This window comes from Bombina bombina, chromosome 4 (genome assembly GCF_027579735.1).
Source record: "Bombina bombina isolate aBomBom1 chromosome 4, aBomBom1.pri, whole genome shotgun sequence".
Taxonomy (NCBI): domain Eukaryota; kingdom Metazoa; phylum Chordata; class Amphibia; order Anura; family Bombinatoridae; genus Bombina; species Bombina bombina.
This window is the reverse complement of record NC_069502.1, coordinates 639,365,423-639,388,224: the sequence shown is the minus strand read 5'-3', so window position 1 is coordinate 639,388,224 and position 22,802 is coordinate 639,365,423. Positions and strand designations below refer to the sequence as shown.

The 22,802-nt window shown below is 41.5% G+C and overlaps 1 protein-coding gene across 1 annotated transcript in view; it reads left to right on the top strand.

Moving 5' to 3' along the window:
* The window catches only part of ENPP3 (ectonucleotide pyrophosphatase/phosphodiesterase 3), a 437,931-nt gene that overhangs the window by 396,222 nt on the left and 18,907 nt on the right, over window positions 1-22,802 (top strand). The window lies entirely within an intron of this gene.

The following is a 22,802-nucleotide window of genomic DNA, read 5'->3' as shown; positions in this document are numbered from 1 at the left end:
AACCCCCGAGTTGTTAACTGGGGCCAAGCCAGAAGGGCATTGAGAACTGCTCTCAATTCCAAAATGTTTATTGGCAGGAGACTCTCCTCCTGAGTCCATGATCCCTGAGCCTTCAGAGAATTCCAGACAGCGCCCCAACCTAGTAGGCTGGCGTCTGTTGTTACAATTGTCCAATCTGGCCTGCTGAATGGCATCCCCCTGGACAGATGTGGCCGAGAAAGCCACCATAGAAGAGAATTTCTGGTCTCTTGATCCAGATTCAGAGTAGGGGACAAATCTGAGTAATCCCCATTCCACTGACTTAGCATGCACAATTGCAGCGGTCTGAGATGTAGGCGTGCAAAGGGAACTATGTCCATTTCCGCTACCATTAAGCCGATCTCCTCCATGCATTGAGCCACTGACGGGTGTTGAATGGAATGAAGGACACGGCATGCATTTTGAAGTTTTGTTAACCTGTCTTCTGTCAGGTAGATCTTCATTTCTACAGAATCTATAAGAGTCCCCAAGAAGGGAACTCTTGTGAGTGGAAAGAGAGAACTCTTCTTTTCGTTCACCTTCCATCCATGCGACCTTAGAAATGCCAGTACTAACTCTGTATGAGACTTGGCAGTTTGAAAGCTTGAAGCTTGTATCAGAATGTCATCTAGGTACGGAGCTACCGAAATTCCTCGCGGTCTTAGTACCGCCAGAAGAGCACCCAGAACCTTTGTGAAGATTCTTGGAGCCGTAGCCAATCCGAATGGAAGAGCTACAAACTGGTAATGCCTATCTAGGAAGGCAAACCTTAGATACCGGTAATGATCTTTGTGAATCGGTATGTGAAGGTAAGCATCCTTTAAATCCACTGTGGTCATGTACTGACCCTTTTGGATCATGGGTAGGATTGTCCGAATAGTTTCCATTTTGAACGATGGAACTCTTAGGAATTTGTTTAGGATCTTTAAATCCAAGATTGGTCTGAAGGTTCCCTCTTTCTTGGGAACCACAAACAGATTTGAGTAAAACCCCTGTCCGTGTTCCGACCGCGGAACCGGATGGATCACTCCCATTAGTAAAAGATCTTGTACACAGCGTAGAAACGCCTCTTTCTTTATTTGGTTTGTTGACAACCTTGACAGATGAAATCTCCCTTTTGGGGGAGAGGATTTGAAGTCCAGAAGATATCCCTGAGATATGATCTCTAACACCCAGGGATCCTGGACATCTCTTGCCCAAGCCTGGGCGAAGAGAGAAAGTCTGCCCCCCACTAGATCCATTCCCGGATCGGGGGCCCTCAATTCATGCTGTCTTAGGGGCAGCAGCAGGTTTTCTGGCCTGCTTGCCCTTGTTCCAGGACTGGTTAGGTCTCCAGCCTTGTCTGTAGCGAGCAACAGCTCCTTCCTGTTTTGGTGCAGAGGAAGTTGATGCTGCTCCTGCCTTGAAATTACGAAAGGAACGAAAATTAGACTGTCTAGCCCTAGGTTTGGCTCTGTCTTGAGGCAGGGCATGGCCTTTACCTCCTGTAATGTCAGCGATAATTTCTTTCAACCCGGGCCCGAATAAGGTCTGCCCTTTGAAAGGTATGTTAAGTAATTTAGATTTAGAAGTAACGTCAGCTGACCAGGATTTTAGCCACAGTGCTCTGCGTGCCTGAATGGCGAATCCGGAATTTTTAGCCGTAAGTTTAGTTAAATGTACTACGGCATCTGAAACAAATGAATTAGCTAGCTTAAGTGTTTTAAGCTTGTTTGAAATCTCATCTATAGTTATTGAGTCAAGAGTCTCTTCCAGGGACTCGGACCAAAAAGCGGCCGCGGCCGTGACAGACGCAATACATGCAAGGGGTTGCAATATAAAACCTTGTTGAACAAACATTTTCTTAAGGTAACCCTCTAATTTTTTATCCATTGGATCTGAAAAGGCACAGCTATCCTCCACCGGGATAGTGGTACGCTTAGCCAGAGTAGAAACCGCTCCCTCCACCTTAGGGACCGTCTGCCATAAGTCCCATGTAGTGGCGTCTATTGGAAACATTTTTCTAAATACAGGAGGGGGGGAAAAGGGTACACCGGGCCTATCCCACTCCTTAGTAATTATCTCTGTAAGCCTCTTAGGTATAGGAAATACGTCAGTACTCGCCGGTACCGCATAGTATCTATCCAGCCTACATAATTTCTCTGGGATTGCAACGGTGTTACAATCATTCAGAGCCGCTAATACCTCCCCTAGCAGTACACAGAGGTTTTCAAGCTTAAACTTAAAGTTAGAAATGTCTGAATCTACTCTATTGGGATCAGAACCGTCACCTGCAGATTGAAGCTCTCCGTCCTCATGTTCTGCATATTGTGACGCAGTATCTGACATGGCCCTATTATTATCAGTGCACTCTGTTCTCACCCCAGAGTGATCACGCTTACCTCTAAGTTCTGGTAATTTAGACAAAACTTCAGTCATAACATTAGCCATGTCCTGTAATGTGATTTGTAATGGCCGCCCTGAAGTACTCGGCGCTACAATATCACGCACCTCCCGAGCGGGAGATGCAGGTACTGACACGTGAGGCGAGTTAGTCGGCATAACTTTCCCCTCGTTGTTTGGTGAATGATGTTCAATTTGTACAGATTGACTTTTATTTAAAGTAGCATCAATGCAATTAGTACATAAATTTCTATTGGGCTCCACTTTGGCTTTAGCACATATAGCACAGAGATATTCCTCTGAGTCAGACATGTTTAACACACTAGCAATTAAACTAGCAAACTTGGAAATACTCAATTTACAAATAATATGAAAAACGTACTGTGCCTTTAAGAAGCACAGAAAAAAGTTATGACAGTTAAGCAACAATGAACCGGAGAAACTATTAAATCAAATTCTTTCCGGTAAAACACAGTTTAGCAAAGGATTGCCCCCATTAGCAGTGGATAACTAACCCTTAATTAGCAGAAAAAATGTACAGAATATAAACGTTTTTTATCACAGTCAAAGCACAATCTCACAGGTCTGCTGTGAGTGATTACCTCCCTCAAAATAATTTTTGAAGACCCTTGAGCTCTGTAGAGACGACCCGGATCATGCAGGGAAGAAAACAGACTTGTGACTGAATTTCTGATGCGTAGCAAAAGCGCCAAAATAGGCCCCTCCCCCTCGCACACAACAGTGAGGGAGATCAGTAAACTGTCTTAAATTAAATAAAACGACCGCCAAGTGGAAAAAACAGTGCCCAAAACAATTTTTCACCCAGTACCTCAGATAATTAAACGATTTAACATGCCAGCAAAACGTTTAACAACAAATAAATGAAGTGTCATTAGAAAGCCTGTTGCTAGTCGTTCCCACTGCAAGTTAGGCTAAAGTTTTTTTTTTTGTTTTTGTTTTTGTTTTGTTTTTTAAACTTTTTATTTGAGGTTAAACATAAGGTATACAAGAAATATACAATACAGTGCCACCATAAAAACTGTTTGAAATGAAGACAACATAAGATACAACTTTGTGATTGATTAGCTACATTACATAAAAAGGCATAAAGAAGTGGGCACAATACTCAGGCAGTATACCAAATCCTTTGTAAACCTCCAATTGGTAAATGAGGCCACTTTTGGACCTCCACTCTATGTGAGATAAGCATTGGAGGTAAAAAAAAAAACTAAGGAGACCACTCTTGGATCTCAACTGAACCTCATTTTCTATTTTTTGTAATTCAGGCTTTATCAACAGTTTAGGGTTATTTAAAGAACTAGAATGATTAGGGAAGACATCATGTTATTATTTTTTTTTTTTAGTATTATTGCACTATAGGTTTGATATAAAACATGCTTAAGTAAATACATTTTACCATATAGTGAGTTAACAGGGTGGTATAGCAGTGGAAAGCTGTAAGTAAGACTCTGCCTTGCGGGTGGCCAGAATATACCATTTAAATGCTGGGTAGAATATGAAACTCCATAAAACTTGGAGATTACAACTATGTATGCACATATTGTAAGGGATGGGAAATAGTAAGCAAATACTTATTAGCAAATAACAATTTAACGGGTTGATATAGCGGTAGGGAAAAGATCACAGAGAGGATTCTACTGTACATATTGTCCAAACATACTTATTTAAATGCTGGGTAGACTATGAGACTACACTAACTTAGAGGATGCAACTATCTATGTGGATTGGGAAGTAGAAGGGAGCTTAATGTAAACCAAAGAAAACTGCTCCGCATGGTACGTCTCTAGGGCCTAACCAAATATGAATGCCATATGTATAATAAGAAGGGAAGACCCCACAAAAACATATTAAAAAGAAAAAGAATTCTGCTACCTATCATACCAGCCCTAACCTTTGCAACAGACTAGTAAAAATTAAAAGACTGAGAAAATGGGTAACTCGCGGCCCCGGCCGCTGGCAGCAAGACACCACTTTAAAATATTATACTAAACGGGGGGCGGAGTTAACTGCCAGATTGAGAGGACGTGTTGCATGGGAGCTCCTGTCCTTTTTTACCTAAAAGAGCTAAAAATTAGGGGAAAAATCCATATTTACTATTTCAGCAATAACTATTCTTATTACTGGACAACCTGAGACGCTAACGAGATCAGACTAAAAACTTTTTTTGCACTTTTAGCTGGCCGGTGAGCGGACTTAGTGTGTGCGCAATTTATTACTACCGAGAGGAGAGGTGGGCCTGGACGAGCTCTCTGCTTTCCTGAGGGCTACCTTTGTGATTCAACTACACTCCGGAGGGTCGGGGCTCCTCTCCGGAGGGTCAGCATATCATTTTTAAAACACCCGGTACCGAGATTGCTGAGACTAAAGGTGGCTCAAGTGCTGTATACCTAAGTACTTAATTGTACATCTGGTCGTAACTTCTAGACCACTCCATAAAATCTAGTGACAGCTACTCATCGGTGACCTGAACCTCTTGATAAGCGGCAACATAACTTGGTTGCAAGGTAAAGCCCGACATCTTGTAAGTGCGCCACTGCCGGTCTGGCGCGAACATCCGCCATCTTCCAGATCCCACGCTGCTCAGGGGGGAACATACCACCGGCATCGCTCCAGGGCAATCAGTCACTATTGGTCCTTAATACTACACGGAGGGTAAGTCCTATAAACAAACGCTCTCCTTTAACTTGTCTATCTCTCCGTTTATTGGACTTAATGTACCCCTAAACTGGACTCTGAGGCCTGTTAGTGACAAGCGGAAACTGCTGCTCCTATCAAAAATAAAGGAATATATGAGAGGGGCCTGAGTTTTATATAAATATACAAGATTTTCATACGCTGTGGCTTAAAAGAGACTGTACATTAAGTGGAGTTAAAAGTGTGTATGATTATTGGCCGGATACTAACTTGAGGAGTAGAGAGTGAAAACAGACTGAGTAGCTGCTTATTGCAAAGCTTATCTGCCTTCTGTGAGCTTATTTATGAGCCTTTGTAAAGTAAGACAGACCAGTAAGGATACAGATCATATCCCCTTGTTGGTAACACTGGTTACTACGCTCAATAAACATATAATAAAATAATCTGTTTTGTGTATTTGAACTGCAATGATTTATGTTGACAACATTACACTGAGGATAAAGCCATAGAAATACACTATACACTGAAGAAAGATCTTCAATCAAGCTCACACTAAAAAGGGAACTTTCTTATATTCATCCACTCTCCCTTTTTGTTTTGTTTTGCTTTGCATGTTACAGACCTGATGTTCATATAGTGTTTTATTTGCTCTCAAGGACTGCACCCCTGCAGAAGCTTAGTGTGTCTGCCTGCCATTTCTCTGACAGTCTATACCCAGTGTGTGATTACAGAACCTGCTTAAGCCTAATAACTTTTTCAAATAGCAACTTTAAATACAGGAGACATTCCTATTGCAGGGACACTAACTATACACACATCAGCCTCAGAGAAGCACAACTACTGAGATACATTCCACCTGTGCCACCCTAACAGCCAGTGCATGATACATGTAATACTTCAGTAACCCCACTCTATGTTTCTGGTCCCTTATCCAACACAGCGGGACTTTTTAGGCTCAGTGACCCTTTTGTGTTACATTATTGCTGCTGCGACAGCACAGGTGTCTCTGGGCTTTGACCCAGGGTGGAGTGTTATTTTATTATTTGTCTAACCATATTTTTTACCCACAGATTGCTGATTGACATAACTGTACCAGGTTTTCTGACCCAATATTGAGTTTTGTGGCACCTTACTGTTTAAATTAACCACTTACACTCTTTATGAGTTACTCTTTTCTACAGTAACTGTGCATTCTATTTAGATAGATCACCCCTAAATTGTAATGTACATTGCGTCAACTTTTCTTGCTTTAACATTCCTTTTTCCTTTACAGGACTTTTAGATTATTTGCTTCCTCAACTAATAAGATAAGGGTATACGTGGCTTGTCTAATCTGTTAACACTGAGGTCATAACAGCTCTGATAATTTGATTTCAAATACTCAGTTATATCTCTTGTTGTGAAGGTACTACTACTGGGATTTTCTGTCACCCCCTATCCACTCTCTCCACCCATTTCCTGTTGTAGTTAGTTGCAACAGGTCATATCCACTTCCTTTTCCCGTCATGGCCCAGTGAGGGCAAGGTTCCCTGGAGAGAGTGCATATCAAAGCTCCTGTCCCACCTATCTTTGTCGTGGGATTTCTAAGCTATTAAAGTGTCATTTTCTCAGTGGATGCACCTTTTCCTATCAGCAGGCCAGAGGTTAACCATGGCTACCTAACTCTAGATTGACATCAGGGGGACTATGTTACAAATACTTTCAAGTTATTCTCTTTAATGGTTATACTATATCTGAGTGCAACCTTCTCCTAACTTCTTTGAGATTATACTCAACAACTTGAAGATAGACACAGAATATGTCTCAAAGCACTAAACGGAAGCCAAAACCGTCACAGCCACCCAGGAAAACAGTGGTGGACCACTTTAAAGGACATGTAGCTGATAAAACCCAGATATATCGAGACTCCACCCCTATGTTAGATGAAAGTGAGTCTGACAACAGCATGGATTCCCACTCCCCCACACCAGATGCGGTGTCGGCTTCTATTGTGGATGTACTTACTAAGAGGATGAACCTCCTACAAGACACGTTGACCAAAGAGATCAAAGGATCCACAGCCGAACTTCGCAGAGAAATTGCATCATTGGGGGAACGGACAGATACCCTAGAGCACAAACAAGAAGATCTAACAGTTGATCATGCTCACCTGCTAGCTTACTCTCAGAATCTAGCGACACAGATATCCGACTTGGAGATAAAACTGGCCGATATGGAGGACAGATCCAGACGGAACAATCTAAGGTTCCGGGGGGTATCTGAAGAAATTGGATCACAAGACTTAGAGTCTCATATTCTGGAATTCTGTAAACTCATACTACCCTCTCCAGACCCGACGGACTTCATACTAGACAGAGTTCACAGAGTGGCAAGACCACGATCAGTATCACAAGATAAGCCAAGAGATGTCCTTGCTAGGGTTCATTTCTTCACCCATAAAGAAAAGATAATGAGGGCATTGGCCAATAAACCACAGCTACCAGACAAATTTCAACACATTTCGGTTTTTCCGGATATTTCTAGCTATACTCTGCAAAGGAGAAGAACCTTTAGAAATATAACTCAAATTCTGAGAACAGAGAATATAAGATATAGATGGGGTTACCCGACAAAGCTGATTGTTGCCAAAAATGGAGAAACACACACCATTATTACCATTCAGGAGGGCTTTGACCTACTAAAAGAGTGGGGGCTGGTGGCACCAGATCCTCGTTCCAGAAATGTTCCAACAACTTCCAATACTGGGTCTGACCCTCCTATCATGACCTCACAACCTAAAATCCGAGCTGGAGCCCCGGATTTCACTCCTAGGCCACAAAGACCTACTACTTAACTGCTGTTCTCTATGAATAATGTTTGTTTATATTGTTGTAACTGCTAAGATAATACCTGTTTTATTAACCATATATGTTCTCAATCTTGTCTACTTCTACCCTGCCTGGGTACCTGTTCCGCACAGGGGACGAGGAAACTTGTTAACTCCTTTGAGAGACAGTAACCTTGCCCCAAGCCATCTTGCTTCCATACGTTAAAATCCCCGGCTTTAGCCCAAATACCGGGGGATGTGGGCATCTCGCTTCCCCTGTGTAGTGCAGGAGACAGGTGGCCTAACTAACAATTGGTAAAACCTGTATCGCATAGTTTAATTTAGACATCCTTATACTTGAATTTATAGACGGGTATAGGTCAGTTCAATTGCACTCACTGTTACGTTATGTTTCTAAATCAAACCGTTAGAGTTAAATTTGTTTTCCTGTTGTTCATATTCCCCCGTAGATAGTCAATCTACTTATACCAGTTGGTATATTTATAACACCCCCCCCCATATACGCTAAGTATATTAGTGACATCCCCTCTTAAGGGGACTGGAGAAGTCAGTCTATCTCTTTAGCTATACTTCTCCTTTTGGTGATCCGTAGGGTCACCAGACTTGCTTAGACAGTTTCAGTTGTACACAGATAAAAAGAAAAAATTTGGAATATTTTTGATACAAACTTGTCTCCACGGGTTATGTTCTCCCACCTTTCGCCTTTTTGTTTCCTAATTTGACACCTGTTTCTGAGTCCATATATCTTCACTTACCCTTATTTTTTCCTTAAAGTGATAGGTACAGACCCTTTGGAGACAGACTTCTTGTACTTTCCTGAGACATTGGCCTGCTCATACTGATTTGAAAATTCGGTGGTCGTATCTTGGTGTGCAGATCCAGGTGGGGTGAGTGTTTTTTTTTTTTTTTTTTTTCTTTCTTTTTCCTAACCATCACTTCTCCTTTAGCTCTGTTTTCTCCTCCCACCCTCCCTGAACAGTAGATCCGTCATGTCGAAAATTCCCAGTAATATCTCTTTTGCAACGCTAAATGCTAAGGGGCTTAACTCCCAAGACAAAAGAAGTATGCTTACAAACACCATGAAAAATCTTAAAATACAAGTCATTTTCTTGCAAGAAACCCATTGGCTAACATCCTTACAAGCCCCATACAGAACCCCAGATTATCCCACAGTGATTCTGGCCTCCTACACTGAAAAATCTAGAGGTGTAGCGATCGCTATACACAAAACTATACACTATGAGACTATTTCTGTAGAGGCGGATACCCAAGGGAGATACCTATTACTTATCTGTAAACTTAACGGTATTCTGTTTACCTTGGTAAACATATATGCTCCCAACCAGGCGCAACCCAAATTTCTGAAAGCGATTTTGTCCAAAATTGAGAAATACAAAGTTGGAACCCTGATCCTAGGAGGGGATTTCAACATGGTATGGGATCCCCAAATAGACAAAAAGCTTCAGAAGGGGAAAAATATTGATGCGTACACTACAAATACGGCCAACAAATTCCGCCAATACATAGCCCAATACAATCTATATGATATCTGGAGGGCACAACACCACAGTGATAGAGATTATACTTATTTTTCTCGACCCCATCACTCCTACTCAAGGCTAGATCACTTTTTCTCCGACTCTTGGACTCTGAATAGAGTGCTAGAGTCGCATATCAGGGTTTGTTCATGGTCCGACCATGATATCCTCACTTTTTCCCTAGCCACTGACCTAACCAACACAACTAGACCTAGTTGGAAATTTCCGAAACAAGCACTTCATGATAAAATCTTCAAGACATCCCTCAAGAGCTCCATTGCTGAATTCTTGAAAATTAATGAGACCCCAGGTATGCCATCTCAAACAATATGGGCTGCCTTGAAAGCTTACGTAAGAGGGATTTGTATTAGGAGACAGGCGACACTGAAGCGGCAGTCAGGTGCACCCTTGGGCCTTCTTATGTCTGAACTAAGACAAGCTGAGCAAGACAACAAAAATTCCCCGTCAGCCGCTCTATCTGATAAGATTAAGCAGCTTAGGACTCAATTGGCAGACAGAGAGCTGGAAAGAGTTAAAGAGTCCTACATCCGATTTAAGAAGCTACTATACTGTCAAGGCAATAAAGCCTCAACGTTACTAGCTCACAAACTGAGAGGTAGGACAGCTGCAGCCAGAATCTTGGCTCTCCAACGGGGAACCATACTGGTCACATCCCCTAAGGATATTGGAGAAACTTTCGCGGCCTATTATTCGGAGTTATACAACCTCCAACCCTCAATGGCAGAGAAGGAGTCCTCTGTTTCGGAGGTGGTTGACTTTTTGCAAAGCCTCAATCTACCCAATCTATCAGAAGAAGATAGAGAAACACTCAAGGCCCCATTCTCCATATCGGAAATCAACCTTGCCATTAAGCATACTCAAAACAATAAAGCCCCGGGCCCTGACGGTTACCCGGCATCTTTCTATAAACTCTTTAAGGTGGAATTGAGTAAGATCCTCTTTGGTGTCTTCTCGGAAGCTCGAGAATCGGGGTCGTTCGCTAAAGAATACTTACAAGCAACGATACTACCGATTCCTAAGCCTAATAAAGATCCCTCACAGTGTAGCAGCTACAGACCAATATCACTGATTAACGGAGATGTAAAGCTCTACGCTAAACTCTGGGCTAATCGTCTAAACACCCTACTTCCAGGGGTGATACATAATGACCAAGTTGGCTTCACCTTTGGCAGAGAAGGACCCGACAATACCAGAAGAACACTGGATATCCTCATGGAGGCTTCCAGACTACGGTTGCCCATGCTGGCCCTGTCTTTAGACGCAGAAAAAGCGTTTGACAGGGTCAGATGGGACTACCTATGGTGTACGCTGGCCCAATTTGGTATTCCAGATGAAGTGATAACGGCAATACGAGCCCTATATGCCTGCCCAACCGCGGTGGTTAAGGGCATGGGGTTTGCTTCCCCGGAAATACAGATTACCAATGGCACAAGGCAGGGTTGTCCCCTGTCGCCCCTAATTTTTACATTGGCCATTGAACCTTTGGCTCAAGCCATTAGGAACTCAAGTCCAATACATGGAGTAAAATGTGGGAGTGTCACTGCAAAGATAGCGTTATTTGCGGATGACGTTACTCTATTTCTCACAAACCCACTGGGCTCCTTGCCGATACTGCTGGATCTTCTTTCCAAATTCGGAACATATAGCTATTATAAAGTTAACGTCTCTAAGACCGAGGCCTTGCCGCTTGACATCCCTGCATTTGAGTTGGATGTTCTACGAACATCTTACTCTTTTCAGTGGTCACGTACCACCATCCGGCATCTTGGGGTACAACTGGGCCCTGATCCGAAATCTGTGCTTGCCATCAACTATTCCGATATAATTCAAGAGGTCACTGAGCTCACCACTTCCTGGAGCCTCAAAGAATTGTCATGGCTGGGTCGTATCGCCTCTTTTAAAATGACAATTCTACCTAAAATTCTCTATTATTTCCGATGTATTCCCCTCAATGTACCCAGTGCTCTGATAGACACACTCCAATCTATTGGCCAAAAATACATATGGGGAAAGTCTAGACCTCGAATTGCTGTGAAAATACTGCAGAAAAAATATGAACGAGGAGGAGTGGCGATGCCTAGCATACGTGGGTATTATGAGGCAGCCAGATTATCACACATCACAGCGTGGGCAGACAAGGGGGAACCTCAGGGATGGAAGAATATAGAAAATTCTGAGCTGCCCAGAGGATTGACCTTGGCAGATTTGCCCTGGATCCCTGAATATCAACTAGACAAACTGGGAATTAAAAATGTTATTGTCAGGGAAAATCTTAAAATGTGGCGTACTCTTAGAAACCTACCTGAGGTGGCCCCCCATCCATCCCCTATACACTCCCTACCCGCTTTGCTTACAGCCTTACCAGATACCCATGTTCAGCAATGGAGACACTGGGATCTGAATTTGGTCTCGCAACTATACCCCTCGGGTACTTTGGCCACTCCAGAAGATATCAATTCAGTTATACAGGACCCTCCCATATGGGCTATATTTGAATACTCCAGGCTATATGCCTTCCTGATGTCTTGGGGGTTTTCTAAGGCTTCCCTTAGACCATTGACCAACTGGGAGAAACTGTGGCAGCTGCAGGTTAAGACCCCTAGAATCATATCATTCCACTATAACCTACTGCAATCATCTACTAACAAAGAAAGACCCTGGCAACTTAGAGCTTGGGAAGGAGACCTCTCCAGACCGATCTCTGACAAACACCTTCATCTTGCTATGACACTAACTAAAAAGACTCTCCACTGTGCGAACACTCTTGAGTCATATATGAAACTATTTTTGAGATGGTACTATACCCCCTCCAGACTATCACAGATGTTCCCTGCAGCTTCCTCTTTATGCTGGAGAGGATGCGAGCTGAGAGGCTCAGACTTGCACATATGGTGGGAGTGCCCTGCCTTGAAACCCTTATGGCTCCAAGTAGCTACCCTTTGCCTCAATCTGGGATTGAAAATACCGCTAACCTCTGACATGGCTCTATTGCACATATTCCCAAATAGTATCCCTACACCCTTAACTAAACTGGCAATAGCTAGAGACTGGAAACAGACCCTGCCCCCTGACATGGCAGCTATCACATCTATAATACAGGTCTATGCCAAGATGGAACAGGGTTACTACTCCAATGCTGATAGAGAGGACCTTTACTGGCAAATCTGGGAACCCTGGTTCCACTACCAGGAAGATTGTAGACAGACGGTCTCAAGAGATAGGACCATCAATCGCGAAGAAATCTTGCCCCTAGAGTAGGGCTCTTCCTCTGCCCCCACAGATCTTTATTTGTTGACCACCACTCTTTCTCCCCCCACCTTGCTTATTATACCCTTCTCCTACTCTCCCTCCCCCCTCCCCTTTAACACTGAGTCCTACTGCCCTTCCCCTTCCTCCCCCCCCCCCCTATTACCTCCCCCCCCCCCCTTTTTTTTTTTTTTTTTTTTTTTTTTCGTGTGACTATCCGCCCTACCTGGAGATGCACGCTACAAAAGATCGGCTGGATTGGGGAATCGAACATGGTAATAATTTTTTCCAACAATTGAGGTTTGAAACCCCTCTGTGGTTGAGTCCATATCTAAAATCATCATAATATTTTAAGTATAGTAAATAGACCTACCTTATATATATCTACTGTGACCCCTGTCCAGAGGTCTATATCTGCTCTCCTCGGTCTGTGCTTCATGGCTTGGAGTCTTCTCCCCTACTATATGTTTTTCCCCTTCCTACTGTTCATACCCCCCTCCAATTTTTGCTTTCCCTTCCTTAGAGGTTCTCTACCTCACTCGGAGACATATGTCTCGAATGACCCCTTAAGTAGTTCAGACTAATTTGGTGAAGGATCTCATTCAGTTGATTGGTCAATGTTAATATGCTACCTGCTTCACATTTGTAATATGATACCACATCAATCGAAACAGTCAGGTATGGCTAAAACTGCTTGTTCATTGTGTTTTCCTTCATATCCCGGAAAAATATGTTATATATCTGATATTCCTTATAACTGTTCATGGAGATACTTTTATTATGACGTCTGTAATATCTGTATGTACAAAGTGAATTGATTACTCTAAATTTGTCATTGTCAAGCTTACTTTAATTTGAAAATAAAATAAATATTATTTCAAAAAAAAAAAAAAAAAAAAATAAGCCATATCACCACTTAATAGATATCAGAAAACTAAGGTTGAGATAAGGTTACACATCCTTAAAAATGTTTAAGTTTTGTTGTACTTTGCATATATGGAGAACAAATCAATAGATTTTTTTTCTTTCAAAATGATAAAAAGAGTAAAGTTTATATCTTATCTTTGCTGTTGCTTTAAGATATAACGTCTCGCTGTTTTTGCTCCAGCTTGGGCAACATAAATTTATTTACAATTTTTGTATTCTGTTTACTATTATATTATTAAAATCTGTAAATAAAAAAATATATAGGTTAATAAAAATATTATACTAAACTGTTGGAGATATAAGTAAGGCGCAAAAGCTATATAGCATTCAAAGGCATGAATGCAGAGGTGGCTGGGCATGGTTTCTATAGGCGGTTAAGGAGTGGGTAAATGGGAGAGCATTTAGAGTAAGGGTATACCTAAGCATATATTGTCCAGCAATAATGGGTCACACACAAACAATCAATGTGAGGCTGCAACAGGAATATGCATACAATATGGTACTATATTACTAAACTTAACATCCCTATATAAACAGTAAAGGATAATACAATAGTATAAGGCATATGGTTAGAGAGTAAATAAGTCAAAAACAAGGTAGAGGGACCTGCAAACTACAAACTAGACATGGTATGTAGAGACAGCACATAAAATTATGCAGCTTATGAGAAACAGTATTTTGTATGAAACAATAATAGGACCCCCTATCTAACTGAATGATATGCTGTGGAGAATAGCTTAGAATAGCTTAGATCAGGTATTTTGTGACTAGGTTATTTCTTATGTCAAATATGTACACTATGTGGAAGTCCATAAGCACACAAGCAAAAGTTCAGCTATAGAGAAAGGCAAAATCCAATATGAACCCCAAGTAACTAAACAAAACATCATCCGGGCTAAAGAACTGCTATGAAAGCACAACCATATCGCATGTTAGCAAAATACAAGGGAACAGTAGAATAACCATCTCAGTTCCGTTATTCCGGGCATAACTCATACTCAGCCGACTCCTGCACGAACGTCTCGAAAGCAGCCCATGCCACGAGTCATTTGTAGGGTCGCCAGAAGCATTAGCTGCACGGATAGGAAGGCAAAAGTGTACTGTCTCTGTTCTCGAGCGGTCTCCCAATATAACCTCAGCAGTTCAGGGTAGCAAGGGTCTGCCTTCATTAGAAAAGTATGTGAGGAGCAAATGTAGGCTAAAGTTTTATGCATACAGTATTATCCTAGTGAAGTGCCATTCCCCAGAATACTGAAGTGTAAATATACATACATGACAGCCTGATACCAGTTGCTACTACTGCATTTAAGGCTGAACTTACATTATATCGGTATTGGCAGTATTTTCTCAGTCAATTCCATTCCTCAGAAAATAATATGCTGCTACATACCTCTTAGCAGGTGAACCTGCCCGCTGTCCCCTGATCTGAAGTTTACCTCACTCCTCAGATGGCCGAGAACAGCAAGATGATCTTAACTACGCCGGCTAAAATCATACAAAAACTCAGGTAGATTCTTCTTCAAATTCTACCTGAGAAGGAACAACACGCTCCGGTGCTGTTTTAAAATAACAAACTTTTGATTGAAGATATAAAAACTAAGTATAATCACCACAGTCCTCTCACACATCCTATCTATTAGTTGGGTGCAAGAGAATGACTGGGTGTGACGTAGAGGGGAGGAGCTATATAGCAGCTCTGCTGGGTGATCCTCTTGCACTTCCTGTTGGGGAGGAGTTAATATCCCAGAAGTAATGATGACCCGTGGACTGACCACACTTAACAGGAGAAATGATGACATTTGTGCTGTGTTATATACTTTGGTTAGCCTACCCAGTTATGCTGGATTCCAGACAAGTGGACACTACCTTGAGATGCTGTAAAGAGTCATTTCTATCCATAAAGTGCTTGGTATCACAACAGTCAGTTACTTCCATCTCCTAACCTAGTGTGGAAGCAAAAGTCACTCACTTCTGGCCTCTCACCAGGGAGGTGCGGCCGACTACCATGGACGAGTTCCAGAGTTTTAGTACTGTGCAAAAGTCTTAGGCCATCATTAGATTTGTTGTTTTAGCAATGGTATAATGACCATACATAATTATTTCTCAGTCGCTTTATTAGAATACAACCAGAAAATACAGGATATTTGTATGCAGTATTAAAAAAACAGAAAAAAAATCTGAAAAAAATGCTTCTATAGGCTAAAGGCGCAAGTATTTAGTGTGACCTCCCCTTACACTAGCAAAAGCAGGAACCTGGCTCTCATAAACCTAAATGGAATGGAACCCTAATTAATGTCATTGCTAGCACCTTTATTTGTCCTACTATTTCATGACAAAATGTCTGCTGTTAATAAGGTCTATAACACCAGGTTTGTGCAAGACATGCTTGAGCATTACATACACATGTGGTATGAATTTAATTCATTGGAAGCTTGCAAATAAGACCAACTTTCAATCACATCATTCCATTCAAAATGCCAAAGATCACAGAATTTGACATACATAAAATCATTATTTTGCATCAGCAAGGCCACTCTCAAAGGGAAATCAGCAAACAAACAGGATACTAAAGCTGTGGTAGTCAAGCTGTTATAAAGACATTTGAAGAATCAGGATAGGTCAAGGACAAAAAAAGGACTGGAAAGCCAAGAAAACTTTCAAAATCTAATGAGAAGTTTCTCAGGCCTAGATTTGGAGTTTGGCGGTAGCCGTGAAAACCAGCGTTAGAGGCTCCTAACGCTGGTTTTAGGCTACCGCCGGTATTTGGAGTCAGTCAAAAAAGGGTCTAACGCTCACTTTTCAGCCGCGACTTTTCCATACCGCAGATCCCCTTACGTAAATTGCGTATCCTATCTTTTCAATGGGATCTTTCTAACTCCGGTATTTAGAGTCGTGGCTGAAGTGAGCGTTAGAAATCTAACTACAAAACTCCAGCCGCAGAAAAAAGTCAGGAGTTAAGAGCTTTTTGGGCTAACGCCGGTTCATAAAGCTCTTAACTACTGTGCTCTAAAGTACACTAACACCCATAAACTACCTATGTACCCTTAAACTGAGGTCCCCCCACATCGCCGCCACTCTATTAAATTTTTTTAACCCCTAATCTGCCGACCGCCACCTACGTTATACTTATGTACCCCTAATCTGCTGCCCCTAACACCGCCGACCCCTGTATTATATTTATTAACCCCTAATCTGCCCCCCACAACGTCGCCGCCAACTACCTACAATAATTAACCCCTAATCTGCCGACCGCCACCTACGTTATCCTTATGTACCCCTAATCTGCTGCCCCTAACACCGCCGACCCCTATATTATATTTATTAACCCCTAATCTGCCCCCCACAACGTCGCCGCCAACTACCTACAATAATTAACCCCTAATCTGCCGACCGCAAAGCGCCGCTACTTAAATTATCCTAATGTACCCCTAATCTGCTGCCCCTAACACCGCCGACCCCTATATTATATTTATTAACCCCTAATCTGCCCCCCACAACGTCTCCTCCACCTGCCTACACTTATTAACCCCTAATCTGCCGAGCGGACCGCACCGCTACTCTATTAAATTTATTAACCCCTAAAGCTAATTCTAACCTTAACCCCCAAAGTTATATATAATTTTATTCTAACGAAATAAATTATCTCTTATTAAATAACTTATTCCTATTTAAAGCTAAATACTTACCTGTAAAATAAACCCTAATATAGCTACAATATAACGAATAATTACATTGTAGCTATTTTAGGATTAATATTTATTTTACAGGCAACTTTGTAATTATTTTAACCAGGTACAATAGCTATTAAATAGTTAATAACTATTTAATAGTTACCTAGTTAAAATAATAACAAAATTACCTGTAAAATAAATCCTAACCTAAGTTACAATTAAACCTAACACTACACTATCAATAAATTAATTAAATACAATATCTACAAATAACTACAATGAAATATACTAACTAAAGTACAAAAAATAAAAAAGAACTAAGTTACAAAAAATAAAAAAATATTTACAAACATAAGAAAAATCTTACAACAATTTTAAACTAATTACACCTACTCTAAGCCCCCTAATAAAATAACAAAGCCCCCCAAAATAAAAAAATGCCCTACCCTATTCTAAATTACTAAAGTTCAAAGCTCTTTTACCTTACCAGCCCTGAACAGGGCCCTTTGCGGGGCATGCCCCAAGAAGTTCAGCTCTTTTGCCTGTAAAAAAAAACATACAATACCCCCCCCAACATTACAACCCACCACCCACATACCCCTAATCTAACCCAAACCCCCCTTAAATAAACCTAACACTAAGCCCCTGAAGATCATCCTACCTTGTCTTCACCATACCAGGTTCACCGATCGGTCCTGGCTCCAAAATCTTCATCCAACCCAAGCGGGGGCTGGCGATCCATCATCCGGCGGCTGAAGAGGTCCAGAAGAGGCTCCAAAGTCTTCATCCTATCCGGGAAGAAGAGGCGATCCGGACCGGCAACCATCTTGATCCAAGCGGCATCTTCTATCTTCATCCGATGACGACCGGCTCCATCTTGAAGACCTCCAGCGCGGATCCGTCCTCTTCTTCCGACGACTTCCCAATGAATGACGGTTCCTTTAAGGGTCGTCATCCAAGATGGCGTCCCTCAAATTCCGATAGGCTGATAGGATTCTATCAGCCAATCGGAATTAAGGTAGGAAAATTCTGATTGGCTGATGGAATCAGCCAATCAGAATCAAGTTCAATCCGATTGGCTGATCCGATCAGCCAATCAGATTGAGCTTGCATTCTATTGGCTGATCGGAACAGCCAATAGAATGCGAGCTCAATCTGAAAAAATCCTCCAAAACCGTGTGATAATCCAAATGTTAGTGTTAAATCCAAACCATCAAAAATAATCAATTGCAAAAAATCAGTGGCCACTGTTAAAAACAAAACAAGACATGCAGATTGTGATGAGACCTACAAATAGATCTTCCTAATAAAGATATTCTTTGGAGAGGAAGTGCCTGCAACCACAGCAGGACCAGAGGGTTGTTATGGGGTGTCTAGGTCTCCTCAGAAGCCCGGCAGTCCCAAATAACACCAGTCGACGCGTTTCGGTCTATGCTAGACCTTTTTCAAGACTCCAACTAGATACCTGTAAGAGGTTAACGGTAGTGATTTTAATCAATTAATAGAGTTTAATTGTTTTTATGTATATTTTAACTGTTTGTTTGTAACATGGATCCATGCATGCTTTGAAATAAAGTGTAATCTTATTTTATTCTGCATTTTAAAGTTATATTGACTACAGTCCAATTGTTCAGACCCAGCCTTATTTGGCGCTTTGGTTTTCAAACTTTATCTGATCAGCCCCATTGTTTTCTATGGGGGAATCGTGCACGAGCACGTTTTTGAGGCCGCTGGCAGCAAGACACCACTTTAAAATATTATACTAAACTGTTGGAGATATAAGTAAGGCGCAAAAGCTATATAGCATTCAAAGGCATGAATGCAGAGGTGGCTGGGCATGGTTTCTATAGGCGGTTAAGGAGTGGGTAAATGGGAGAGCATTTAGAGTAAGGGTATACCTAAGCATATATTGTCCAGCAATAATGGGTCACACACAAACAATCAATGTGAGGCTGCAACAGGAATATGCATACAATATGGTACTATATTACTAAACTTAACATCCCTATATAAACAGTAAAGGATAATACAATAGTATAAGGCATATGGTTAGAGAGTAAATAAGTCAAAAACAAGGTAGAGGGACCTGCAAACTACAAACTAGACATGGTATGTAGAGACAGCACATAAAATTATGCAGCTTATGAGAAACAGTATTTTGTATGAAACAATAATAGGACCCCCTATCTAACTGAATGATATGCTGTGGAGAATAGCTTAAAAAAGCTTAGATCAGGTATTTTGTGACTAGGTTATTTCTTATGTCAAATATGTACACTATGTGGAAGTCCATAAGCACACAAGCAAAAGTTCAGCTATAGAGAAAGGCAAAATCCAATATGAACCCCAAGTAACTAAACAAAACATCATCCGGGCTAAAGAACTGCTATGAAAGCACAACCATATCGCATGTTAGCAAAATACAAGGGAACAGTAGAATAACCATCTCAGTTCCGTTATTCCGGGCATAACTCATACTCAGCCGACTCCTGCACGAACGTCTCGAAAGCAGCCCATGCCACGAGTCATCATCCGGGCTAAAGAACTGCTATGAAAGCACAACCATATCGCATGTTAGCAAAATACAAGGGAACAGTAGAATAACCATCTCAGTTCCGTTATTCCGGGCATAACTCATACTCAGCCGACTCCTGCACGAACGTCTCGAAAGCAGCCCATGCCACGAGTCATTTGTAGGGTCGCCAGAAGCATTAGCTGCACGGATAGGAAGGCAAAAGTGTACTGTCTCTGTTCTCGAGCGGTCTCCCAATATAACCTCAGCAGTTCAGGGTAGCAAGGGTCTGCCTTCATTAGAAAAGTATGTGAGGAGCAAATGTAGGCTAAAGTTTTATGCATACAGTATTATCCTAGTGAAGTGCCATTCCCCAGAATACTGAAGTGTAAATATACATACATGACAGCCTGATACCAGTTGCTACTACTGCATTTAAGGCTGAACTTACATTATATCGGTATTGGCAGTATTTTCTCAGTCAATTCCATTCCTCAGAAAATAATATGCTGCTACATACCTCTTAGCAGGTGAACCTGCCCGCTGTCCCCTGATCTGAAGTTTACCTCACTCCTCAGATGGCCGAGAACAGCAAGATGATCTTAACTACGCCGGCTAAAATCATACAAAAACTCAGGTAGATTCTTCTTCAAATTCTACCTGAGAAGGAACAACACGCTCCGGTGCTGTTTTAAAATAACAAACTTTTGATTGAAGATATAAAAACTAAGTATAATCACCACAGTCCTCTCACACATCCTATCTATTAGTTGGGTGCAAGAGAATGACTGGGTGTGACGTAGAGGGGAGGAGCTATATAGCAGCTCTGCTGGGTGATCCTCTTGCACTTCCTGTTGGGGAGGAGTTAATATCCCAGAAGTAATGATGACCCGTGGACTGACCACACTTAACAGGAGAAATGATGACATTTGTGCTGTGTCATATACTTTGGTTAGCCTACCCAGTTATGCTGGATTCCAGACAAGTGGACACTACCTTGAGATGCTGTAAAGAGTCATTTCTATCCATAAAGTGCTTGGTATCACAACAGTCAGTTACTTCCATCTCCTAACCTAGTGTGGAAGCAAAAGTCACTCACTTCTGGCCTCTCACCAGGGAGGTGCGGCCGACTACCATGGACGAGTTCCAGAGTTTTAGTACTGTGCAAAAGTCTTAGGCCATCATTAGATTTGTTGTTTTAGCAATGGTATAATGACCATACATAATTATTTCTCAGTCGCTTTATTAGAATACAACCAGAAAATACAGGATATTTGTATGCAGTATTAAAAAAACATAAAAAAAATCTGAAAAAAATGCTTCTATAGGCTAAAGGCGCAAGTATTTAGTGTGACCTCCCCTTACACTAGCAAAAGCAGGAACCTGGCTCTCATAAACCTAAATGGAATGGAACCCTAATTAATGTCATTGCTAGCACCTTTATTTGTCCTACTATTTCATGACAAAATGTCTGCTGTTAATAAGGTCTATAACACCAGGTTTGTGCAAGACATGCTTGAGCATTACATACACATGTGGTATGAATTTAATTCATTGGAAGCTTGCAAATAAGACCAACTTTCAATCACATCATTCCATTCAAAATGCCAAAGATCACAGAATTTGACATACATAAAATCATTATTTTGCATCAGCAAGGCCACTCTCAAAGGGAAATCAGCAAACAAACAGGATACTAAAGCTGTGGTATTCAAGCTGTTATAAAGACATTTGAAGAATCAGGATAGGTCAAGGACAAAAAAAGGACTGGAAAGCCAAGAAAACTTTCAAAATCTAATGAGAAGTTTCTCAGGCCTAGATTTGGAGTTTGGCGGTAGCCGTGAAAACCAGCGTTAGAGGCTCCTAACGCTGGTTTTAGGCTACCGCCGGTATTTGGAGTCAGTCAAAAAAGGGTCTAACGCTCACTTTTCAGCCGCGACTTTTCCATACCGCAGATCCCCTTACGTAAATTGCGTATCCTATCTTTTCAATGGGATCTTTCTAACTCTGGTATTTAGAGTCGTGGCTGAAGTGAGCGTTAGAAATCTAACTACAAAACTCCAGCCGCAGAAAAAAGTCAGGAGTTAAGAGCTTTTTGGGCTAACGCCGGTTCATAAAGCTCTTAACTACTGTGCTCTGAAGTACACTAACACCCATAAACTACCTATGTACCCCTAAACTGAGGTCCCCCCACATCGCCGCCACTCTATTAAATTTTTTTAACCCCTAATCTGCCGACCGCCACCTACGTTATACTTATGTACCCCTAATCTGCTGCCCCTAACACCGCCGACCCCTGTATTATATTTATTAACCCCTAATCTGCCCCCCACAACGTCGCCGCCAACTACCTACAATAATTAACCCCTAATCTGCCGACCGCCACCTACGTTATCCTTATGTACCCCTAATCTGCTGCCCCTAACACCGCCGACCCCTATATTATATTTATTAACCCCTAATCTGCCCCCCACAACGTCGCCGCCAACTACCTACAATAATTAACCCCTAATCTGCCGACCGCAAAGCGCCGCTACTTAAATTATCCTAATGTACCCCTAATCTGCTGCCCCTAACACCGCCGACCCCTATATTATATTTATTAACCCCTAATCTGCCCCCCACAACGTCTCCTCCACCTGCCTACACTTATTAACCCCTAATCTGCCGAGCGGACCGCACCGCTACTCTATTAAATTTATTAACCCCTAAAGCTAATTCTAACCTTAACCCCCAAAGTTATATATAATTTTATTCTAACGAAATAAATTATCTCTTATTAAATAACTTATTCCTATTTAAAGCTAAATACTTACCTGTAAAATAAACCCTAATATAGCTACAATATAACGAATAATTACATTGTAGCTATTTTAGCATTAATATTTATTTTACAGGCAACTTTGTAATTATTTTAACCAGGTACAATAGCTATTAAATAGTTAATAACTATTTAATAGTTACCTAGTTAAAATAATAACAAAATTACCTGTAAAATAAATCCT